The sequence below is a fragment of the Mustela lutreola genome, chromosome 5 (assembly GCF_030435805.1).
Source record: "Mustela lutreola isolate mMusLut2 chromosome 5, mMusLut2.pri, whole genome shotgun sequence".
Classification (NCBI taxonomy): Eukaryota; Metazoa; Chordata; class Mammalia; order Carnivora; family Mustelidae; genus Mustela; species Mustela lutreola.
The window spans coordinates 2,390,609-2,415,000 of record NC_081294.1 but is presented as its reverse complement, the minus strand read 5'-3'; positions in this window follow the sequence as shown (position 1 = coordinate 2,415,000).

The following is a 24,392-nucleotide window of genomic DNA, read 5'->3' as shown; positions in this document are numbered from 1 at the left end:
TTCAGCTAACTTTTTATGAATTCAGACAAAACTTGGAAAGAATGTGCAATTTCTGAATGGTTGTTTCCTCTGTTATCCGACACTAAGCATTAGAATACCTTGGGCCGCCCTCCTCTGGCTTTGCCGTCCATGGGCCGTCCAGGAGAACTCTCTTAGGCACTCGGGTCCATTCTGGCAGTGCTAGAGGCAGGGCTGACTAGTTTTGGGCAAACACTGAGCCTTTTTTGCTGCTTAGCTGGGTTTCCAAACCATTTGACAGCTGAGAAAAGACTATATTTTCAACTTAGAATTTGGAAAATTTAGATGCCGTGACAACAAAGATTAAAACAGAGGAGTTTATGGCACAGGCGTCCCCACAACCTGGACCACCCCACAACACGGACCACCCCACGGATCACCGGCACCTTCTGCTTGGGCTCTTGCTCAGCCTGCACACCGCCTGCTGTCAAATAAGTTTTTAGAAACATGTAATTTGTACACTATTGACATTTAGACTATAACTGTCAATGAGAGTGCGTGTTTTAGATTACCATGCAACATAACCAGCGTATTATACAGTATTGGGACAGGTTCATATGTAAGAAGTTATTGGTCAGATCTTGGGCTATAATGCACACTTTCGATAGAATTGGGCATTCCCTGCTGGAGAATGGTGGCTGGATGTTTGCAGTTACCCATTCACTGAAAATGTTGCATGTTCAAAAAATCAGTAAGGTGTTTTTTTTTTTTTTTTTTTTTTTTTTTTTAAGAGAGACAGTGAGAGAGAGCAGGAGAGGGGAGAAGGTCAGAGGGAGAAGCAGACTCCCCGTGGAGCTGGGAGCCCGATGCAGGGCGCGATCCTGGGACTCTGGGATCATGCCCTGAGCCGAAGGCAGTTGCTTGAGCAACTGAGTCCTCCAGGCATCCCCAATAAGAAATCTTATTAAGTTGTAGAGAAGAGATTTTTTTTTTCTCTTCCTTTTCAGAAGTTTAATAAATGAGGAATAGCCAGGAGATGAGTGCTCTGAAGAGTACGTCCCTCAGAAATAAAACCTAACCACAGCCTTTTTTGGTCCTCATGATGCAAACATAGACATTAGAATGCAAATCAAGATTTAGAAGAACGTTTCCAACTAATTCAGGAGGAACTTGTGGAAAAAAGAGTACCAGAATGGGCAAAAAGTTGCCAAAAAAAAGTTGGATATGCTTTTGGAAAGGGCCATGCAAACATCTAGTTGTATTTGTGGGATTAGAAAAATAACACTGAATGTGAAGGGTTTTCAAGACTTGGGTTACTGCAGCCCATCTTGGGCCCTCGACATGCTTGTTCCAGGAAATCGGGGCCCATGTGTCTTTGGACTGTAGTCCCGCGGAGAGGGATACCTGATCCAGAAACTTGTTTCCAGAAAGATGATGTCGGAGGCACCTGACTTACATTTTCTCATCTACTCACGCCTAGTACAGTTGTTCTTTCCGCCATCTCTCAGTCGAGCACGGAGCTGGTTTGTACCTTTGGATCACTGATACTTAGTGATCAGTACAGAAAGAGAACCAGAATTAATTTAAATGCATCGTGGTGTGAAAGACATATTTTACTCAACACCTTTTCTCCCTTAGTGTAGAATAAGCACACAGACACATGAAACATCCGTGTGTGGGTTCTTTCCTCTGGTGTCCAAAAGGACCATCGTATAAAGCTTGCCTACGGCTTTCTTTAACAATGAATGCCCATATCACATTTTTCAACCAACCCTGGTTTTCATCTTTAATTTTTTTTAAAGGTTTATTTATTTATTTATTTATTTGAGAGAGAGAGGCAGTGAGAGAGAGTCAGTGAGCGAGGAGAAGGTCAGAGGGAGAAGCAGACTCCCCGGGGAGGTGGGAGCCCGATGCAGGACTCCATCCTGGGACTCCGGGATCATGACCTGAGCTGAAAGCAGTCGTCCAACCAACTGAGCCATCCAGGCGTCCCTCATCTTTAATTTTAAAATAACGTCTTTATAGCTTTAATTTACAGGAATCCATGATTTTTTTTTTTCAGTAAACATTTAGGGTTTCTTTTTTGGGAGGCATTTGTAGCTTATCCCCATAGAAGTGTTGTCACTACTGTCTTCTGCCTATGTACGTCTTACAGGTAAAAATACGTACCTGAACATACCTGTCTCCTATTTGATTTGTTTTTCCTTTGGAATAGGGTAGCTGTATTTTGCTTCCAAACCGCCATTGTGTGCCTCACGTCTAGTCTCTCAACTCTCGGTGAGAAATTGTCAAACAAAACCTGATTTACACTGAGGTTTAGGTACATCAAGCTCTGGTGGCTGATTCTGACATTTGATGTGGACCCATGATGGTGGAAACTGTCCCCAGGGCACAGAAACAGACACCAGCAAATCTGCTTCTAAAGTCCAGTCTCCTCACTGCAGAACATCTCCGGCTGCCTTCCTTTCAAGGCAAAGTCAACGGTCTTTAGTTTGTAAGGCCCAGTGCTCCCGCTGGAAGTGGTAGGGCTGCAGACAGCTAAAATAAAGTGGCCTTACCCAGCACAGTCAGCTCTGTAGCCTTGTCTCACTTAGTGTTTAAGGTTAACAGAAGCAAGAAATGCATACAATTAAACTTGCCAAAGCCCAGGAACATAATTAAGGGATACTCCTTGAGAACTGCTCGTTAAAGATCGTCTTTTAATTGCTATCTGGCTAGAAGAGACCAGAATGAATGAGGTTGTTACAATTTCCCAGTCAATCTTGCAATGTTCTATTTCCGTAATTGTTGTAGGAGGGTTATGGGCTGGATGCAAGAAACCAGTTCCTGGTCCTATAGAGGACAAGCCTTGTTTTCTCTCGTCCTCAGGCATAGGGTGTGACATCCTCTCCATCACCCTTGCAGCAGCAAGAAGCTCTTTCCACCTTCCCTGGACCCCCACCTTACCTACAGGGGGCCGTCAGCCAGAGTCACCAACATCCCGTGTCTTCTCCAACCACTATTTCCTCTGGGCTTGTCTCTGTCAATGTGAAGTTTGGACTAGGGTCTCTTTCAGCTGGGGATGGAGCTTTCCAGCCCGACTACCATTGCTATGTCTCATTCATATGACTTGTTTTGTAAAAGTGACACATCTGACTGTCGTTTTGTCTCATTCTCCGCGCCCCAGTCAGGGAGCCGTCAGCCAACAACAGCCTACAGGTCTGATTTAGCTCTCCCTTTATTTCTTTAAGGTCCTGGAACATAGGATACGTTTTATACTTTTTTATTGTTGGACAATAACAAAATCAGAAGAAGAATATCTTACAACGCATGAAAATTATGTGCAGCTCAGTCCGCAGTGCCCGTAGGTCAAGTTCTGTTTGGACACGGCGACCCTCACTTGTGCGTCGTGCTGATGGTGTTGCTGCAAAGGCCCACTTCACCAGCCGCAACGCAGACTCCTGGGCCTGCAGAGCTGGTCGCCACAGAGCGAGTTTGCTGCCCTCAGCTCCACATCTACCCCCGCAGGGAAAGTCCAAGTCTTTCCACACGGCAAGGTAGGGACCGTGGTGATCTGGAAAGGCAGCGCCCGGCTCAGTCCGGTGGACTATGGACTGTAGCCATGCCGGAAAGGCAGCCCAGCCGGCCTGAATCAGCCATGTTTCCTGGACAAGACAGCGCATGGAATCTTCTTGTGTGTGTGTGTGTGTGTTTTAATTAAGCTATACACAAGGGAAACCAAATATATCCTTGGGTCATGGATATGCAGAGCTGCCTAGTCCTAAACTCTGGCCTATTGGCTCCTTTTAAGGCTTGAAAGACACAATGGGGGGTCTCTAAAAACAGAACTAGAACTCTGCTCTCCTCACGGTTTCCTCCAGATATGCAATGTATTTTTGTATTTTTCACTAAAATGGTTGAACCTGGTGTTCTCAAACTATGGGTTAAATTAGGCTGGCTGTCATAAATACGGCAGATGTAAGCACATTATTCATAGGACTATCACGTTCCCGTCTGAGCCACTTAGCCAAGGACTGCTCTTGTCATGAAGGGCTTCATCACGTTCAGCTGGGCATCCAGAAATGGCACATTCAAGAGGGAAATTCAGATATCAAGATAGGTCTCTAATAGATTTACGTGTACATTTGGTTAGCAGTCAATAAATTGTTGATGAATAAATGAGTATTGAATAAATATAAACCGATGTATGGATACACACACGTATAAATCTTTCTACATGCTTTATATGCTTATTTGTTTTACATAGAGAGATGAGTATATATATCTATATATATATATAGATACTCATATATATCTATATATATATATAGATATATATATATGAGAGAGACACAGAAAGACAGAGAAATTCAGGGAATGACATGCAAGGCCCGAATCACATTAAACGTGTGGAGCTCTGCTGTCGTCTGGATATTCACAGGAAGATTTCCATCTCCTCCAGCATCCCGCAGGTAATTACGACATGCCTGCGCGGTGCCAGGTCTGTGCTGGGAATTGCTCATGCAGCCAGTAAAATGATCATATTACAGGAACATATCAGAGTAAAAAGCATAACCCACCCCTGGGGCCTTCCCCTGGCCAGCCCAGCCCCTGGGTTCTCTTGCTGTGGGGACTAGACCACAGGAACATCCCGTAAGCCTCACTGAGCGCTAGTCGCTGCCGATGAGCTGGGAAAGGGAGGAGTAAAAGGTTCTCTGGTCTCTAACGTGCGCACCCGCGCGGGTGCGATGGCATTTACTAGAAGAAGGCTGACGGGCAGGTGGGAAAAGATTCTGAGAGCGCGGCAGGGGGAGGCTGCTGGGGAGCGCCCGGCTGAGCTCTAACGGGCGAGCGAGGGTAGAACGTACCGCGTCGGCCGGAGCGCATGAGTGTCTGTCGCGTCAGAGGCGAGGGCTGACTGTCCGGGAGGAGGTGACCGCTGAACACTGAGACGTACAGGAGGGGCCCGAGGTCAGAGGTAGAGAGGGCAGGGACTCAGGGTGGACTCTGGACAACGTAGGGTTCAGAGCAGGGTCAAGGGAAAAGGTGTTGGCAAAGGTCACGAGGAGAACAAGGGCCGAGCAGCGCCATAGCAGCGAGGAAGGCGGCGGCTGTGCAGAGCCTGCGGCAGGTGCCCGGGGAACACAGGACCTCGACACGGCTGGCGACGAGCGCACACACTCCAGGCCCTCAGGAGGACGGCAGCTGGATCTCTAGGTGGAAGCAAATACAGATACAAAGACATCTACTTTTCCCCGGGAGTTAGACCATGGAGCTAAGGAAGAAATACAGGGCAGGGTTCCAGACGGTGTGGGTTTGCATGCTACGTGCGCCGCGTGGATCCGCACGCTTGTGTAACTTCCAGCTGGTGAAGAAGTTGGGAAGCTGGAACCCTGCTTTCACAGCACCTGTGAGCCCTCCCATACGAGTGACCGCCTTGCATGCAGAAGGCCAACCCTTGAGCCGTCCACGGGACCTGGTCCTGTCCCGATCTGTCAGAAGCGAGCTGCGCGACCTGGGGCGTTCAGAACCACTTTGGCCTGTGGTTCTCCCATCAGTCCGACAAACGCTTCAGCATCAATGGCGTTCGAGGTTTCGCGCAGTCTCCTGACCTTAGAGCTTGCCGTTTTGTTAGTGGAACGCATGATACTTTTCAAGGTGAGCTCGCTGTAGCGGTTCCGTGACGAGCCCCGTGGCAGCCGGGGGTGGGGGGGGTGGGGGGGGAATGGCATCATCCTTTCCTGCCTGCCCTTTCCCCAGCTCCTGTGCTGTGAGCCGCGGTGCCCCCACGGCTACTCAGAGCGCAGCTTGTCTCGGAGCCCTGGGATCCCAAGCCTGGATTCTGTTCTTTCCCGTCTCCCCCTGGCCCACCACCTAATCTGTGCCTTGTACTCCAGACCACTCATCTTCTGTGTTTTGCCTCAACAATTTCACTTACACATCACAAAATCTTTAAATAAAGACAAAGAACACAGCATCTTGTTCTTGTTGTTGGTTAGGCCAACCAGCATCCCAAGGGTTGGTTGTATTTTTACTTCCCTGTAACGTGATAGGAGGCAGAGACATGAGGAAACACAAAACCCCACACTTACACTATCTCTCTCTCTGTATATACGTACACATAGTGTGTCTCTGTGTGTGCAACCAATGTTAACTTTGGAAGCTTTTCAAACTTTTGTTTAGAGATGGGGACATAGAAAGCAGATGTTTCTGTATTTACTGGCGGGGTCCTTGTGTGTTTTAACGAGGGCTGCCTCTCAAGCATGAGTTATACGATTTGTCAGTTAGTTCTGAGATTTCTTCTTTACTTTTCTGAAGTAATTCAGATCATATTACCCTTAACACAAAGTCAAAATATCCAGAAAAACCTGACATATCAGTGTTTTAAAGTTTCCAGTCATCTCTGCGTGCCTCAATTCCCATATCCCAGGAACAATGGACAACTCCTTTTAAAGGGGTTACCGCTGATGGGCAACGCTTCGATATCCTGTCGGTGTAGTGCTGATCTGCTCATCCTTTCTTTTTCTGCATATGCCCCAAACTCCCTAGTGCTTTGCCCCATTCTTTTCCAGCCTTAAAAACGCTGATTCTAAGAGCTGCAGCCCAAAGAAGTCACCGTGTCAGTCACTCACCGGTGCTGGTCCTGCACCCAAGACCTTTTGCTCACCTTCCCACTGACTGTCACGGGGCAGTACCGTCCCCAGCTCTGCCTGGGGTTGACCTGGTTCTGCTAGAATGTGTTCTCTACTTACCTTATATAGAATTGATCTTCTGGGTCATGGATTTTTTTAAAATCAGATTTATTAAGGCGTGATTTATAAATAATAAAATGCACAAACATAAAGTGTACATTTTAATGAGGTTTGAAATATGTGTTCATTAATGAAACTGCCTATTCATTTACGATATGGAAAATCTCCATCATCCCAAAAGGTTCCCATGACCCCTTCCTAGTCAGTCCCTCCCCTTTGTCTCAAGCCCCAAGCAGTCACTCGTTGGCTTTCTGTCACTACTCATCAGCCTCTCCTTTCCGTGTACCTTGTGTAAATGGAACCCTACCCTCATGCTTGACATCTCCTGCTCAGAACGGTGTGATTAGTTTTCTTGTGTGTTGCTGTACCGGCCATTTGTTCCTTTTAATTGCTGAATAGTAGGAATAGTAGCCCTCTGCATGGATGTACCATGATATCACCTGTAGGGAGATACCTGGATTGTTTCCAGTTTTTGTTTTTTTGGTTTTTTTTTTTTTTTTTTAGATTTTGTTTATTTATTTGACAGACAGAGATCACAGGTAGGCAGAGAGGCAGGCAGAGAGAGGGAGGAAGCAAGCTCCCTGCTGAGGAGAGAGCCCGATGCAGGCCTTGATCCCAGGACCTTGGGATCATGACCTGAGCTGAAAGCAGAGGCTTTAACCCACTGAGCCACCCAAGTGCCCTGTTTCCAGTTTTTGACAATTACAATCAAACTTGCTACAAACACTGGTGCATGACACTTTGGGTAAATATCTAGGAGCAGAATTTCTGGGTCACATGGTGAGTGTTTAGCCTTATAAGAGATCATGAGAGTGTTTTTACACAGTGGCCATACCAGGTCACTCTCCACTAGCCATGTGCTTAGCTCAGCCTCACTAAAATTTAATATTGTCAGTCTTCTCTGATTTTAGCCATACTAGTGGGTATGTAGTGGGACCTCACTTGGCCTTAGAATTGCATGCCCCTAATGACTACTGATTTTGAGCCTCTTTTCGTGGGCACATTGGCTATTTCTCTCTCTACTTTGGTGAAGTGTTGTCCTATCTTTAGTTTCCTCCTTTTATTAAAATGAAGTTCTATGTCTTCCTACTATTGAACTGTGACTACATTTATCTCTAACAGATGAGACTTACTTGCCCGACGCAGGAGTTGGGCAGTTTCCCTCCCATTTGTCGACTTGTTTTGAATTTTCTCAGTGACGTCTTTGGAAGAACAGAAGTTTCAGTTTTATTGAATTCCATCTCTTCTTACTTTTTATTTTATTTTTTAAAGATTTTATTTATTTACTTGACAGATCACAAGTAGGCAGAGAAGCCGGCAGAGAGAGAGGAGGAAGCAGGCTCCCCACTGAGCAGAGAGTCCAAAGCAGGGCTCGATCCCAGGACCCTGGCATCACGACCTGAGCTGAAGGCAGAGGTTTTAACCCACTGAGACACCCAGGTGCCCCTCTTCATACTTTTTAAATAAATGCTTTATTTTAAAATAGATTTTGATTCACAGAGAGGTTGCAAAGGTGGTACAGAGAATGAGCACAGGTGCCACACCCAGCTCTCTCTACCTTACAACTCCTGCGTCTTACTTTATGATGGTCTTGTCACAAGTGATGAGTCAGTATTGATACAATGTGGCATACTTGATTCTGATTCCTTTGTTGCTCTTGCATCTGACTAATGCCCCTCTGTTCCAGAGCTCCATCCGTGAGGCCACGTTACCTTTGGTCATCATGGCTGTGTAGGCTTCTTTTGGCAATGACTGTTTCCCAAAACTTCCTTGTTGTTGTTGTTGTTTATAACTTTGACAGCTTTGAGGGGCATGGATACCTAACCAGTATTCAGCACCCACTTTGCCATAGCAGATATAACCCGTGTACAGGACATCAGCAAGGACACAGAAGAGCTAAATAGCCCCTCAGCCGACCGGACCTAATTAAGATTTAAACACTGTTCTACTACAACAGACAATGCACATTTTTCTCAAATATACGTGTAACATTCACCAAGTCCCTATCTCTAGTCATAAAACAAAACTTAATGAATCAAAGAAAATCAAAATAATGCAAAATATGTTTTTAGACCATAATGGAATTAAACTGCAAGCCAGTAAGAGACTGGTATCAAGAACATCTCCGAATACTTGGAAATTAACCAATGGAATTTTAAATGATCCATGAGATGAAGGGCAGATGTCAAAGGACCTTAGAAACATGTTGAATAAAAATAAAGTTAAATATGCCATAGTACGTCTGTGGGGTATACTCGTACCGGGCTTTGAGGGAGACTGACGTACTGGAAGTGTGTATGAAAAACTAAGAGAGGTTTCAAATTAAAAATCCGTTCCTCTTTCAGAGGCCAGAAAGAGAAGATCAAAATAAACAAAAATCAGCAGAGGGCAAGAAAATAATAGAAACAAGAAAAAAAGCCATGAAATCGAAAGCAGAAAAGCCATAGAGAAAATGAAATAAAACGAACAAACAAAAATTAAAACTGCTTTTTTGAAATGATCAATACAATTGATAGACTTCTAGCCAGATTGGCAAAAAGAGAGAAAAACCTATGAATCACCAGTATGAAGTGTGAAAGAGGTGCTCTCACCTCACAGATCCGAGTTGGGGAAACTACAAACAACGTACAGAGTTTCAACAACTTACCCAACACGGTTCAATTATGGGGGGAGGGCAGAGATAAAAGTAACTTTATCAAAATTTTAAAAATTGCTCTCTGTAAGACAATGTTCACTTAAAAGGATGACATACAATAGGTAGATTAAGAGAAAATATTTTTAAATCACATATCTGCAATTAGACCATGTACTCAGAAAATACATCCATTATATATGTAAAATACAATATGTATATAAATATGACCCCCCAAACTAAACTGTAAAAAATTGATCCAATTAAAAATGGGCAAAATAGGGGTGCCTGGGTGGCTCAGTGGGTTGCACATTGGACTCTTCAGCTCAGGTCATGATCTCCGGGTCGTGGGTGGAGCCCCGGGTCAGACTCTGTGCTGGGAGTGGTTCTGCTTGTTACTCTTTTTCTCCCCCGCCCTCCTTCTCTAAAAAAAGAAAGGGGGGGGCAAAAATTGGAGGGACAATTTCACTCAAAAAGAAGCAGACAATATATGAAAGACGTTTGTTATCTTCAGTCATTACGGAAATGCCAAATGAAGCCATGACGAGCTAGTACCGGGCGTCTGATAACACAACTAGAATCACAACTGGAGACAGTCCCGAGTGCTGGTGAGGGTGGGAAACCACTGGACCTATGCCGCTGGGGGCAGTGAGAAACGGAACAATCTTTTCAGAAAACAATGTATCAGTTTCTTATTATCTTAACTGTGCATTTGCTACCTAAGCTAATAACCCCATTCCTGGGTCTTTATCCAAGACGTGAAAATCTGTGGTCACACAAAACCCAGGCACAAATACATATGCATATACATATATATATATATAAATTATATATATGATAAAAATAAATAAATGCATACATACATAAATATGTATGATTTCTAATAACCAAACAGTGGAAGCAAGCCGAGTGTCCTTGACCAGGTAAATGGAGTAACAGGATCTGGTGGGGCCACCCCGGGGAACACTCACCACTCCATAGTAACAAGGAATGTGCTGCTCAGACAAGCGATGATTTGAGGGTCTCGAAGACGTCGCGCTGAGTGAGAGAAGCCAGTTTCAAGGCTACATACTGTAGGGCCCCATTTATATTCATATGACATTCTCAGGCAGGCAAAACCATAATGATGGAGAATAGATCAGGGTTGCTAAGGGTCAGAGTGAAGAGGAAGAGCCAACTATAAAGGCAGAGAGCGAGCAGAGGGAGTTTCTGATGTGACGGGACTGTTCTCCATCGTGAGTGTGACCGTGTTGGCACAAGTCAGCACACATGCACACCACCGCACACCAAGGAAAGGCAACTGGACCGTAGGAGAACTTACAGATAAAACCAAGGGAAAAACCCAAATGGCCCGTAATAGCGGATAACTAGGTAAGTTACGATAATGTCACTTGTTGAAATATTAAGAAGATAATCATAAAGATTGCAGCAACAAGGGAAAACAGATTTGTAAAAATATTGAGTGCAACGGGTTATATTGGAAAACTGTGAAATAAATTTAATCATACATAAAATTTTGGAATGGAGAAAATAAAAGGGAACAAAGTGATGAAAACCATTTGCTTGGCAGCAGTGGGGAATCTTCTCAGCAGTGTGGGGGATCTTCTCTCATGTTATTTTTTTTTCCCCAGAATTGGTAGAATGATGGTTTATAATTTTTAACACGTTGAAAATAACTTGGCAAATTTAAATGATTCATTCTTTCGATAATTGGTAGAACACATACTAAACCTCACATGGAAATGCATGTGCAAAGATATAAAGTGTATCCTATATGTAATTAATCATCAGCCACACAGAGGCTGGAATGCGTGTGTTCATTTGTCCTTCTGGGATGTGATTTTGTAACACTTTTCCCGTCATGATGAAATTAATACCATCTATAGGAACTTGAGACAAAAGTGAAGAAATTTGTGCATGGTGAGATTGTGTCCTAATTAATAATTGTACAATGAATAATTTTAGCATGCTGAAAATCACAGTAAGGAAGCAGAAGCCTTATTTTCAGAGTTAAGGACTATTCGATGAAAGCAAACCTGATTCTTTTCTCATTAGATAGGGTAGAACAAAGTTCCTGCTTTATTCCACTGGATGCTTATTTCTTCTGGCAACAACAAAGGAGCTGGCTGGTTGGGGGTCAGGTTTCCTTCCTCTCCTTCTCCGTTCTGTCTACACAGCATCTCAAAGTGTCGATTATCCACGAGCGCCCACGCTCAGGCTCTGGCAGAGGACGTGCTCGCGCTGGGCACACTGCAGTCAGAGGGAGACCTCGGGGCACACCTAAGCACAAGACCGGGGGTTGGGGGGGGCCACGGGCTTCATCTCTCATTCGAGGCATAATAACTCCGAGCAGGGTCGCACACGAGGCTCGGAGAGGAGTGCGTGCGCAGGAGTGTGGACTCAGGTGTGCCCACGCACACGCGTTTGCAGTGACCACTGCCAGGCATTCCTGCGGCCCAGTCATCACAGACCAAAGCCGGGGACGAACACGCTGAAGTAGAAATTCATTCCAATCCGCGGAATCGCAGCAACCTGTTTGGGCTGGAGGCTGAGTCTCTGGAAACAAGACAGACAACCCCATAAAGCAGCACCCCCGCCCCGAAGCTGGAGCTCGGGCAGAGCCTGGGGAGAGGGGTGGCCGAGGCTCAGGCCGCCCCCCCCCGCCCCCCGCCCCCGGCTCGCGCTGCTGTTCTGTGTTGTGACCCATAATTGCCGCAGATCCCGGCAGGTTTTGAGTGGCTTCCATCTGCTGTTCCCTCCTGGGCCTCCCACGGGGGGACCTGGCTAATTTTTCAGTCAATTAGCAGAGGGCTGCTTTTGTTCTGGCCGCACACCCCCTGGGCTCTGCTTACACTGGGAGCTGGCGTTCAGATGGGGTGGTTTGGAGAAGCATATTGTGTTGGTTTTTTCCGTGACCTTGTGACACTGTTGGGCAAACGCGATCTCAGTAATCTGAGTGATTTGCTAAAAAGCCAGGCCGAGCTTCACTTCCATTGTCGTTGTGTCTGAGTGTGTGTGCACACGCGTGTGCGCACTCGTGCTGGGCCCCGAAGGAAGGCAGGGACTTGGAGGAGCAGTTTTAGATAAACTGCATGTTTGTGTTTTGTGACCCTGTATGCTTTGCTCCAAGTTCACCTATTTCTTCAGTTTTTAATCCAGTTCCCTTGATGAGGACAAAGCAGGGGTTGAAAGATGTAGAAACAGATTTATCGGGTACAGGTGGTTTCTTCCGCGGAACCTGCCCGAGGCGGGAAGTTGCCGTCTGTCTCAGAGGGATGGCTACCCTAGCCGTGGCAAGTTCTGGGCAAGGGGTATCGCCATCTCTAGAGGCCATGGGCCTTCGTCACTCTTGACTCAGTTTCCCCAGGCAAGACGGGGTAAGACGGGACGTGGGGAAGGCAGGCTTGCCCAAGGGACCCCCATCGTCCCCGCCTCGGCGGACAGGGGCTTCCTGCCATGCCGCCCCCTCCCTCCTGCAGCACCAAGCGGGGCTCCCAGCAAGCGCCCCTGCCTCTCCTCCTGCCTTAGGGGGCCGGCGGCCCCACCAGCTCCCGCCCGGCACGTTCTCTCCACCAGCCGTTCTCCACGCCACGCTGGGAAAGCACCACTTCCCAGATGTGATGTGTTTAACTAACCCAAATCACCGGACAGAGAGGGCGTCTGCTGTACCTCACTGGGGATGTTGGCGTTGGCCACGCATGTTGAGGTCCCTACAGCCCACCAGCGAACTCTTTCTCCCAGGGTCTGTGACTTTAAATTGTGCTTTGTTTCCCATTTTCCTCCCAAATGAAAACTGTCTCTCCTTTCTGTGAGATTGAAGATGGTGGAAGTCCAACACACAGCACGGTTTTCCATGTTTGAAATCAGAAAACATTTAGAAAGAGAATCTCTGAAAGTCCTTGTCGTCCCTCACGAGCCCCGCACGAAGGTCCTCACTCTAAGCACCGTTCAGCGAGGGGCTGGGAGACAGTGGGCCCTGATGGGAAGACCCCGGGCCTCCTGTGCTCAGCCCCTGCCGTTTTCAGCGCCTGGTGTGTGCGCGCCTGCCGGCGGCCTGCCTTCCCCTCCACCACCGCCCCATCGAATCTCTCTGTAGTTAATGAATGTACTTCTCCTCAGTGTTAAGCAATAAAATATTCACTGGGTCTGAGCTGGGGTTAACAGATTTCTGAAAATTTGGTCACATGACAGCCTGTGCTTCATAATCCCCCTGCTGTCTCGTGTTCCAGGGCAGAGATGATCTCGCAGGTCACTATAGTAGTCTAGAATTACACTTGTAGCCCGTCTCGGGCATATGGGGCTGTGTCTACCCCTAGGCCCAGCCCCTCTCTTTCAGGGCTTTTCAAATTATAACATTTGGCAAAACCAGCTCTGATGGAAAGTGCACTCTCCCTCCTCCAAAGGGTGCGGACAAAAGGGCCATCAGAGACCTGACCGCGGCCAATCATGGTGCGCTTTACTGGGTAATGAGAGGGGCTCCTTCTTCTTACTAATGCCCAGGGCCCTGGGGAGCCGGGAGCAGGCCTCCACTTAATTATACAGTCTTCCTCTCCAGTGCCCAGTCGGACGAGGGCTTCAGCTGTGCAGGTCTTCTCGGGGGGTCCCTCCCTGCTGGCCTAGCATGTTGATGGCTGGACCATCGCGGCTGGAGGACGTGGGCAGATCGTGCCTGGGAAGCCACCCCGGGCAAGAGGATGAACACTGGGATGCCAGGGCAGCTTTCTTGGCCACAGGTTGGGGTCGTGGGGGTGAGACCATGAACATGAGGGAGGGGCCGGGCAGTGCAGTCAACTAAGGACAGAAAAGGAAAGAGAACCAGGCTAGATCTGACAGTGTTGGACTCTGCAGGAGGTAAAGGACAGGTAAGGGACTGCGTCTGCTTCTTGGGAGTGTAGTCCATATTATTTGAGGATGAGGAAAGCAGCCATCAGAAGCCAAGGCTCGGAGTCACGGCAGCGGCTCCGAGGGCACCGGGCTCTGCCCTCCCCGCTCTCCACCCACAGCCCACCCTGCCTGCTCCTTGGGGTGGCCTCTGTGTTCTCGTCCGGGGAGGGCTGGGCCCTGCTGAGACTCGACTCTGGGTGTGCTCGTGGTTCTGTGGGAGCCCGCGGTGACTGCCATCTGTCCTGATGTACTAGGGAAAGCTGTAGCTGACTGACTCAGAGCCCCGGAGTGGCCGAGCACCAAGGGCGTTCATGCTGGGGTTAGGACAAGCCAGCTCTCTGCAGGGACCATGGACAGAGTCCAGAAAAAGTTTCAGCAGTCCCACAGGGTCAGCGTGACCTTCCTTTGCAAGAAGCAGTCAATTCGGGGCGAAGGTTCACCCAGCTGTCTTTGGCTAGCAGCATCTTGGAAGTTGTGGGTCAGGGCATGTTGGTGGTGATTTCTGGCTCTGTCTTGTCCTTGGCCCATTCTGATTATGGTGGCTTCTGTGGGTCCTCAGAGAACATCAGTTTGGATATGTGCCTGCCACCCTTGGCTTCTATCCACGGAGGGCTGTGTCCTCTTGACGGCCGGTCTCAGGTCCCCGCTGCTGGGTGTGTGTGGCCCAGGACTTCACCCAGTGTCGGGTGCTGTCTGTGGATAGTGTAGGTCACGTGAAGCCGGCGCTGAGTCGGCCGAGCTCCCTGAGCACACAAGACAAATCAAAGACAGAGACAAAGACACAAATAACCCACAGCGAGTGCGCAACAAGAGCGTCACAGCGGTGAGGCCGGGACACGGGTCGTTTCTGGGCCAGCATCCCCGGCAGGGCTTGGGAGCTGTCCCCACGGACTCTGCTTTACAGGGTGGGGTTCTGCACTTGGCAGGGATTTCTTCTCTTTCAATAGAAGTAAAATGCACATGGAAATCCACCACTTAAAGTGCACAGTCGCGTGGTCCTTCCTGCATGCACAATGTCGTATAAACACCACCTTAATCAAGTTCCAAAACATTTGTCATCATCTCAAATTAAAGCCCCTCTATTGAGCAGTGTCTCCTTGTTTGCTCCTCCCCCAACCCCTCTACTCACCTGCTCCGTTTCTGCAGACGGGTCTGCCTGGACCTCTCGCAGGGGTGGGATCATTCCACATGTGCCCATCGGCTCCCGGCGGCGTCCACAGAGCATGAGTTTTTCCAGCTTCTTGCATGCTGTGGCATGAATGAGGACTTCGTTCCTTTTCATGGCTGCATAGTATGCCACTGCACAGAGAGACCATGGTGTGTTTATCCCCCATCGTCGATGGGCACATGCTTGTTTCCACCTTTTGGCCACTGTGAAGAGTGCTGCTGTGAACACTGGTGTGTCTGTACTTGACTCTCTGTTTTCAGTTCTTTTGGTGCCTGCCTAGTACTAGAACCCTGGATCACGTGTAACGTTTTAAAGAACCTGGTTCAGAATAGTGAGAACCTTACACTGTGTCAGCTCTCATTAAGGACAGATGGACCACATAATCCACTTGGTGCTTCTGGGCCAATAAAAGGTTCAGTCCACTGGCTCTGCCATACAGTGATGGACAGAGGCTACCTGTTCTATAATCCTCAGCACTATTATGGCTATGCACTCCCTGGTCCACTCGAGGACTGAATCCATCTCTGCAAGGCTAGCAGCCTGAGAAAACAGGGGTCTCTGCAGCTGCCTATTTGCCACCCACTTCATGATAATATTGTTGGAGCTGTGGATGAAGGTGTGGTCCTGTATGGGTTATTTATGACTTGTGTGCCAGGGGAGTGAATGGCCAAGGCTGAGAATCCAAAGGAATAGATCCCATAGAGATCCATAACAAGATATTTATACTTATGGATATGATAGGGTTTTTTTAAATATTTTATTTATTTATTGACATAAAGCACAAACAGGGGAGCAGCAGAGGCAGAGGAGGAGCAGGCTCCCCGCTGGGCAGGGACCCCGATTCACGGCTCGATCCCAGGATCCTGAGATCACAACCTGAACCCAAGGCAGACACTTAACAGACTGAGCCACCCAGGCACACAGGGATGTGATAGTTTACGGTCACCCTAAATCTGGGGCACCTGGGTGGTTCAGTCAGTTGAGCACCTGACTCTTGATTTAGGCTCAGGTCATGATCTCAGGGTCCTGAGATCTTGCAACATATTGGGTTCTGAACTCAGCATGGAGTCTGCTTGAAGATTTCCTTCCCTCCCCCTCTGGCCTCCCCCACGCAAATAGATAATAAATAAATAAATATTTAAAAGGAAAAAAAAAAGTATCCCTATATCTGAATAGTCCCAAGTTGTAAACATTAACACTAAAAGCATATCATTCATACATTTGATGTAAAAGTGAGATTTGTAATTAATACCTTATATTATGTTCTAATTTATGGCACAGTCTGGAAATCAGATACTTTCCAAGGTTTTGGTGATAGATGTTCAATCTGAATTCAGGGTTGAATTAGCATCCAAACCTCTGTTTTTTCCAGTTGAGGAGGAACGATGATTAGCAGCTATGTGCACGGTGAAATCCCAAGTCCCCGGGACGGCTGTCTCTCTCTACTGGGCTGACAAACATGATTAGCACAATGTTATTTACATCACTTAAATATTTCTCACACTCTGGAGCAGTTTGTATAGTGAGCTATTTCACTGATTTACCCCCCCCAGTAGGTGAAATCAGAGCATATTTATCATAAAAATCGCAACTCTAGCCGGCATAATTTCCCCAGCACTGATTAGATTTTAACAGGACTTTGTAAGATTAAAGTGCTCCTGCTGGAGATCAAACCACAGTGCTTAGTTGTACTATCAAATGAGACCACACTCTACAGTGGGGGAAGAGAGTGTGGTGTTCTAGGTTGTGCCCTTCTGCGGCCAAGACCAGCAATTTTACCCATAAAAAGGAAGTGATGGGCAACATACGTCGTATGACGATTCTGTCTCGAGGATAATCTGTAACCAGGAAGATAGAAGCCCCACTTCCAAACTTGGGCCGACCTGTCCAGGGCACCCCCCGGGGCAGTGTGCACCTCACACCACTGCGGTGCTTACCAAGACGTGATCCCAGCTGTACCTCCTATGGCATATCATCTGGGCCAGTTTTTTTTTTTTTTTTTTTTGACTGGGAAAGAAAAAACATATTCTGACTTAAGATGGAGAAAGGGGAAGTCTGAGAAACTGGACAGATACGGTGTGTATGCGTGTGTGTGTTTGTACATCTGTGTGTGTGTGTCCATGTGATTAGTTTGTATGTCTGTGTGTGCATGTATGTTTGTGTTTCTGTGTGTGTCTCTGTGTGTTTTTGTTTCTGTGCCTCTGTGTATGTGTGTGTGTGTGTGTTTCTGTGTGCATGTGTGTCTGCGTGTATGTGTCCCTGTGTCTGTCTGTGTCTGTCTGCATGTGTGCCTGGGTGTGTCTGGTTTTGTATTTGCATGCATGTTTTTGTGTATGCCCGTGTTTGTATGTGTGTTTGTGTATATATGTATGTCTGTGTATGTCTATGTGTGCTTGTGTTTGTGTCTGCATGTATGTACCTATGTGTGTCTGTGTCTGTCTTTATGTGGTATGCGTCTGGGAGATAAAAGAATGATGTATGAAATCACAGTGGCGACACTTACAGTGTACCCACGGGCACAGTGATCTCACAGAGTCTCTGGTCATCAGGTGATCTCACACTGTCATGGTCATCAGGGTGTGGGTGCCATGGTGAGGGGCAGAACCCCATGGCACCAGACCCTCAGGTCCTGTCACAGAGGGGCTGGCATAAAAGAAGCAATCAACAAATACCCGCTGAAGAATTAGATGAATGAATGAAATGCACTCGAAACAGATGAAGTAAGTGTTTTTAAACATCATCGGTTCTGTTTCTTCAAGGTTGTCTCTCTTATCACAACCCAACTGCCCCCACGGATCCAGACACCATGGTGTGTGAACATGGGCCAGCTCGGCCAAGTAGATTTGGTGACAAGCAGAGTAATGGCAGGAAGATCAGTTGGTGGCTTTGTCCAAATTTTGGATTCTGTTTTATAAGGTGATAACATTAAAATGAAATACAGTGTAGCGTGTAATTCTCCTCTATTTTTAGAGAAACCAAGAGAACAAAATCTGAAGTTCCTCCTTCGAGCAGCACTCAGCTTGACCCTCATTCACCTCCGTCCATTCAGGACACAGGCAGTGAGGGTAAGGGATGGAGTGCTGCACAGAAACCTACAGTCCAGAAGTAAAGAAAACATGGTGGCAGGGGGATTTCCAGAATGGATGGCATCAGCTGGAGTAAGACTGCCAGAATCACCATGATCTTTAGGGGAAAAATGCTCGTTATTCATAATTTTTTACCACCAGCTACTATGGGATGATGACACGGAGTCTCTATGAATGTGGAAAGAGGTAGAACTGTAGAGATACTCCCCATTTTAGATGTTCCTCTCTGTTGAGTTTATTAAAGATGGTTTCAACGTTTTAGGGTAGTTACTTTTCTCAAAATGGTGGGCAGAGACCTGGGCCTGCCATGGGGACTTTTCTTTCAAAACATCTATCACTCCTAGATTCAGTCTCCAGCCATAACTGCAGAGCAGAAAAATCAAAACACCAAGGGCAGCCCAAGTCATGTGCTCCGTGAGAATGGGTGTGGCACACACATCTGTGAGTATGTGTGTGTGTGCACATGTGTGTGTGCATGAGTGTGGCACTGTGCAGTTGAGAGTAACTCCTGACCTGTGTAAGGGGAGGGGAGTGTTGCAAGACTTTGCTTGCAGAGGATTACTTGGGGAGCGTCATCATTTCTTCCAAACCCCGGTGGAGGTCATTGCTACTAGTTGAACCGCGCTCCCTGAGAACTCATGAGGAAGCCCAACCCTCCACACCATAGAGTCTTTAAGGAGGTGACTACAATGCATGAAGTCATAAGTGTGGATTCCTAATCCTCTAGGACTAGCACTCTTACAAAGGACTATCACTCTTACTATCACTCATGTGGGAGGACATGGAGAGGATGGCCATCTGCAAGCCATGAAGAAAGGACTCACCGAAAATGAGCCTCCCAGCCCGTGGTGCTGTGTCATGTCCCCCTGCCCCCCGCAAAGACCAAGATGCTCAGTGTTGGGGAAGACATGATGGCCACAGCAGCTGCTGTCTGTGAACCCAGGTGGGGGTTCCATGTCGATTCAGCCACACTTGTGCTCCAGGATCCACCAGCATCATTCACACTTACCTGAGGATAGCCCACCTGTAAACACACACTTCAGGGAGCCCTCTCATTTCCTGGACCTCATTCAACATCCAATATCTTGGCTTGTGCCCCTACGGAGTCAGCACAGGATTGTGTACTACTAGGGTCACTCTTGCTCTTGTTGCATCTCAAGCAGACAATTACAGTCTGAAAAACAATGTGCACCATTCATGGGAAGGCAAAGGGCAGTCTTTGATGTGTATATGAGCAGCCAACATGGCAGTTCTGTTGCATGTGTAAATGACTCTTCCCACTATTTTACTGTTGAGTGAATGTATTTCATCTAAGTAGGAATGAAGTGTCATTACACATGTCTCCTGAGTGTGAGGGGGCAGAATCACAGACCCCAGATCAAGTATTTGATTCAAAATAAGTAAATGGAAAACCTCTCGGAGATTAATTCTAGCCCTAAATCCTTACTTTACTAGACAAAGAAGCTGAGGCAGAGCATAGCTAAGTGCCTAGTCTCCTGTCCTGGTGAGTCAGTGAGGAAGAGGGACCTCAGGTTTCCAGTGAAATCCTATCACCTTACAGGACTGTGCAAACTTGGACCCTTCCAAGTCCTACCCTACAAATATGCTGTAGACCTTTCTTAACTAAATATCTATCTTGTGGCTCATCAACAGCAGCTATGTGAATTTGGAAGGTTGTGCCCTTGTAGACATTTCATTTTCATTTACTGAATTTATTCACATTCTGATTAGATTGATTCTTTTAGCTGCATTATGGTCAGTTCCTACACAGGAATGGACCCTGATGCTTAGAACAACACTGAACTATGAGGACTAGCTTTAAAAGTCTCCTGGGAAGCCTCACTTCTCCCTGTGTGGGAGCTGTGCGTCTGTGGCTGTAAAAGTGAGGAGCATGGCCCAGCTACTAGTAAGGGCCAGTGCGGTCCTTGCTTGGGGCAGGACCTAGAGACATTACTGCCCATTAAACAGAAGCACGTTGCACAACACATCCGAGCTTTGAGCTTCCAGACAACTGGACAAGGAGTTTTAGGGGTCCAGGCGACCTGAAGAACTCCTGGAACAGAGACGCACCCACAGAGTGGGGAGCACGGACAGGCTTATGAATGAGTGACTGATAGACCCAGGAAGTCTGGATTTGGGGAGTGAAAAGACACAGGGTACACCTTACTCAACGTTTGCACAGACTCCTCCGACAGATAATGGGGAAATGAGGAGGGTGAGCCACCAGGAGGTCCTGATACCAATCTGGCTTTATTCATCTTGAGTATAATGAGGTTGGGGGATATTGGGTGAGAAGAAGGAAGACAAGACGCTTACTGTGCTCAGAAAGATGAAAGACAAGGAGGAGGTATGGATCTGCTGGGAGCACCTCGCAGGGACCGTTGAAATTCTAAGACTAAATGAAGGAAGTAGTGTTGTAGGGATAAGTCCTTTCCCGCCACATGTGTGATTGATAAGCTCTGTCTCTTTTGCAGGACACTGAGCCATTACCAAGCAGGGACTTGTAAATTCTGCTTTAGTCGTTCTTTGGGACATGGCTCCTGTTCCAGCAGAGTTAATCATGAGAGACATAGCCCCAGCCACAGTCAGCACATATTCACTTTGGTCAGGGTCCATGGCACCTGCTTCACGTGTGACCACCTCTAATTTAGAAGCAAACATGCCATTTGTATAATTATTCCCATTTTATAGATGAGGACTCTGAGGCTCACAGAAGCAACGTAATAGTTCTCAACAGCACACATTAAGAAAAGGAGATGATGGCTTTCAAACTAGTGCTTTCCCCAAATTTCCCCAAGCAAGTCCTGTAAGAATGGGACCCTAGAACAGTAGGGTAATCTAAACGTCTCATGTCTGGCATTTCATAAAGCCCTATCTGTGGGAAGCCTTACATGTTTTAAGGAGATAATAAGGTGCATGGGGAATGAGGAGGTGCCTCTGAAAAGCCACGGACGCACCATCCCAGTTGGGGACAGAACAAGGATGGGAAGGATGAGGGATGAGGGATGAGGGATGAGGGATGAGGGATGAGCCAGAGCACGTGCTGCGGGAGGGAGCATAGAGAACTGGCTTCACTCTGAGTCACAGTCAACTCTTCTCTCAGCACAAGCACACACAAACACACACAGAAACACCCATATGATCACTAACTGTGGTTCCCAGGAGCATGACCCAGGACAAACAGTGGTTTTCACACTTATAATAAGCAGGAAACACCCTTCCCATTCTTGTCCAGAAATATCAAAGACAAATGTTAGCCATCTGGCTTTCTAGAGAACACTGTGCATAAGCAAAGTTGATAATCAGAAAAGGAAGAGGAGGTCGTGCGTGGGGGAGGGTATGAAGAGCCCCGCGGGAGATTGTGCTGATGCATCTTCTGTCCATCCTATGGGAAAGTGAACGTGGAAGCGCGCTTTCTCAATCACAGACATTCAGAGTTCACTCACCTTCGGCAACAGTATGTGAAAGCTAAGTGTGCTACTTGGATCTTACGATCATAAAGACACATTAAATACATTTCACGCTGTTATCTTGCTATGCGATTTTGAGATTTCCAAGGAACAAGCAGCAGTGATAACAAAACAAGCTTTCAGACAACCACAGAATGTTCTAAAGGAAATGCCCACTTACCACTTTAACGTCTACTGCTTATTCAAAACATTTATAAAAAATCAACGAAGTCCATATTAGTGGCTATGCCTTCCTATGCACCCAAATCTGAGGTCTGAAGAAGCTTCAAATGCAGGCAATGTTTTCTAGGAATCCTATCAAATTCTTGTGGATTTTAAAAATTGTCTCTGTATCCACATAAGACAAAGTATATTGAGGGTTTATGACAACTGGCATTGACATCTTGCTTTTCATTTTGAAAAGAAGAACCATAACAATTTTTGTTTTATTTTTATTAACCATTTAAGGCATTATTTGCCCTAGGGGTACAAGTCTGTAAATTATCAGTCTAACACAGTTCACAGCAATTACCATAGCACATACCCTCCCCGATGTCCATAACTCAGCCACCCTATCCCTCCACCCACCCGCCAGCAACCCTCTGTTTGTTTCCGGAGATTGAGAGTCTCTTACGATTTGTCTCCCTCCTGATCCCACCTTGTTTCATTTTTTCCCTCCCTACCCCCATGACCTCCAGCCCTTCATCTCAACTTCCTCATATCAGAGAGATCATATAATTGTCTTTCTCTGATTGGCTTATTTCACTTAGCATCATACCCTCTAGTTCTATCCATGTCATTGAAAATGGCAAGATTTCCTTTCTTTTGATGGATGCATAGTACTCCATTATATAAATATACCACATCTTCTTTATCCATTCATCTGCTGAAGTCTCATTTCTGATGTGGCCAACTTTGGTTTTCTTTTTCAACATTCCTCTGGCTATTCAGAGTCTTTTCTGGTCCCATATAAATTTTAGGATTATTTCTTCCATTTCTTTGAAAAAAAAATTGATATTTTGGTAGGGATTGCATTAAATGTGTAGAATGCTTTAGGTAGCATAGAAATTTTCATAATATTTACTCTTCCAATCCATGAGCATGGAACATTTTTCCATTTCTTCATGTCTTCCTCAATTCCTTTCATGAGTTTATATATTGTGTGAGGAAACAGACACCCCCCCCCCCATGAATATATAACAGATCTAGCACATTGGGCTGAGAAGAATATCTTTTCCTCAGTGAATTGCAATGATACTTTATTTATCATCATCATCATCATCATCATCAAACATTATCTGTAAATCAGGTGATTTGCATGTGTATGTGTCTATTTCTGGACTTCTGCTTTTCTGTGCTAATGATGTATTTGTCTATCTCTGGACAATGATCCCCTGTCTTGGTTTCTGTAGCTTTATAGTGAAACTTATGTTCTGCTAACATAAATTCATAATCATTTTGATATCAATGTTTTTGATATCAATTTGATATCATGTTTGATTTAGGATCATCTCGCCATGTGTACTTAAAAGGAATGTTTCCCCTGTAGTTGTTCAGCTTACAGTGCAGAAGGGCAGGCGTCTTATTTCCTTGTGATACTCTGAGCTCTCCATTTTTGTTTCCCTTGTTTTTTCAATTAATGAGATAGAAGGGTTACAATCCCAGTCAGGGTCCGGTTTTTTTTTTTTTTTTCTCCTTTCGTTCTGTTAGCTTTTGTATTAAAAATAAAATTGGGAGCCACGCTCTCAGGAAAGTAGGAATTTATGGTTACCACGTCTTCCTGTTTGGCCTGATGACTGCCCTCCGGAAGCACGTCTATCTGTCTCCAGCAGTGAGCGTTTCATGAAATCTCCTCCTTCTCTTCTTGGGGCACCAGACCTCTTTATTTTGCTCAATGCACATGATGTATCCTCTCCCATCATTCGATGTCAACCCAGCTGCATTCTTGTATATAGAGAGCATTTGATATATTTGCATCTTGCTTCTCATTTTTAAGAAAGATTTTATTTATTTATTTTAGAAAGAGTGAGAGAGAGTGTGCGAACAGGAGAAGAGCAGAGGGAGAGGGACAAGCGGACTCTGTGCTGTGTGAAGAGCCTGACTTAGGGCTCAATCCCACAATCCTGAGATCATGACCTGAGCCCAAATCAAGACTCAGATGCCTAACGGTCTGAGCCACCCAGGGTCCCCCTTTTCTTTTAAGGTTAAAATTTTAGCATCTTGTTTCCTTTTTTTTCAAGCCAACACTTTATTCTTCTTTTTAAAAATAGAATTTAGTTCATTCGTATTAAAAGAAATCATTGTGAAAAAAAACTAAATTAAAGGAATCATTGTGGAGTTTCCTCAAAAAGTTAAAAACAGAACTACCCTACGATCCAGCAATTGCACTACTAGGTTTTGACCCAAAGGGTACAAAATCACTAATTCAAAGTGATACAAGTGCCCTGATGTTTATAGCAGCATTATCAACAATAGCCAACTTGT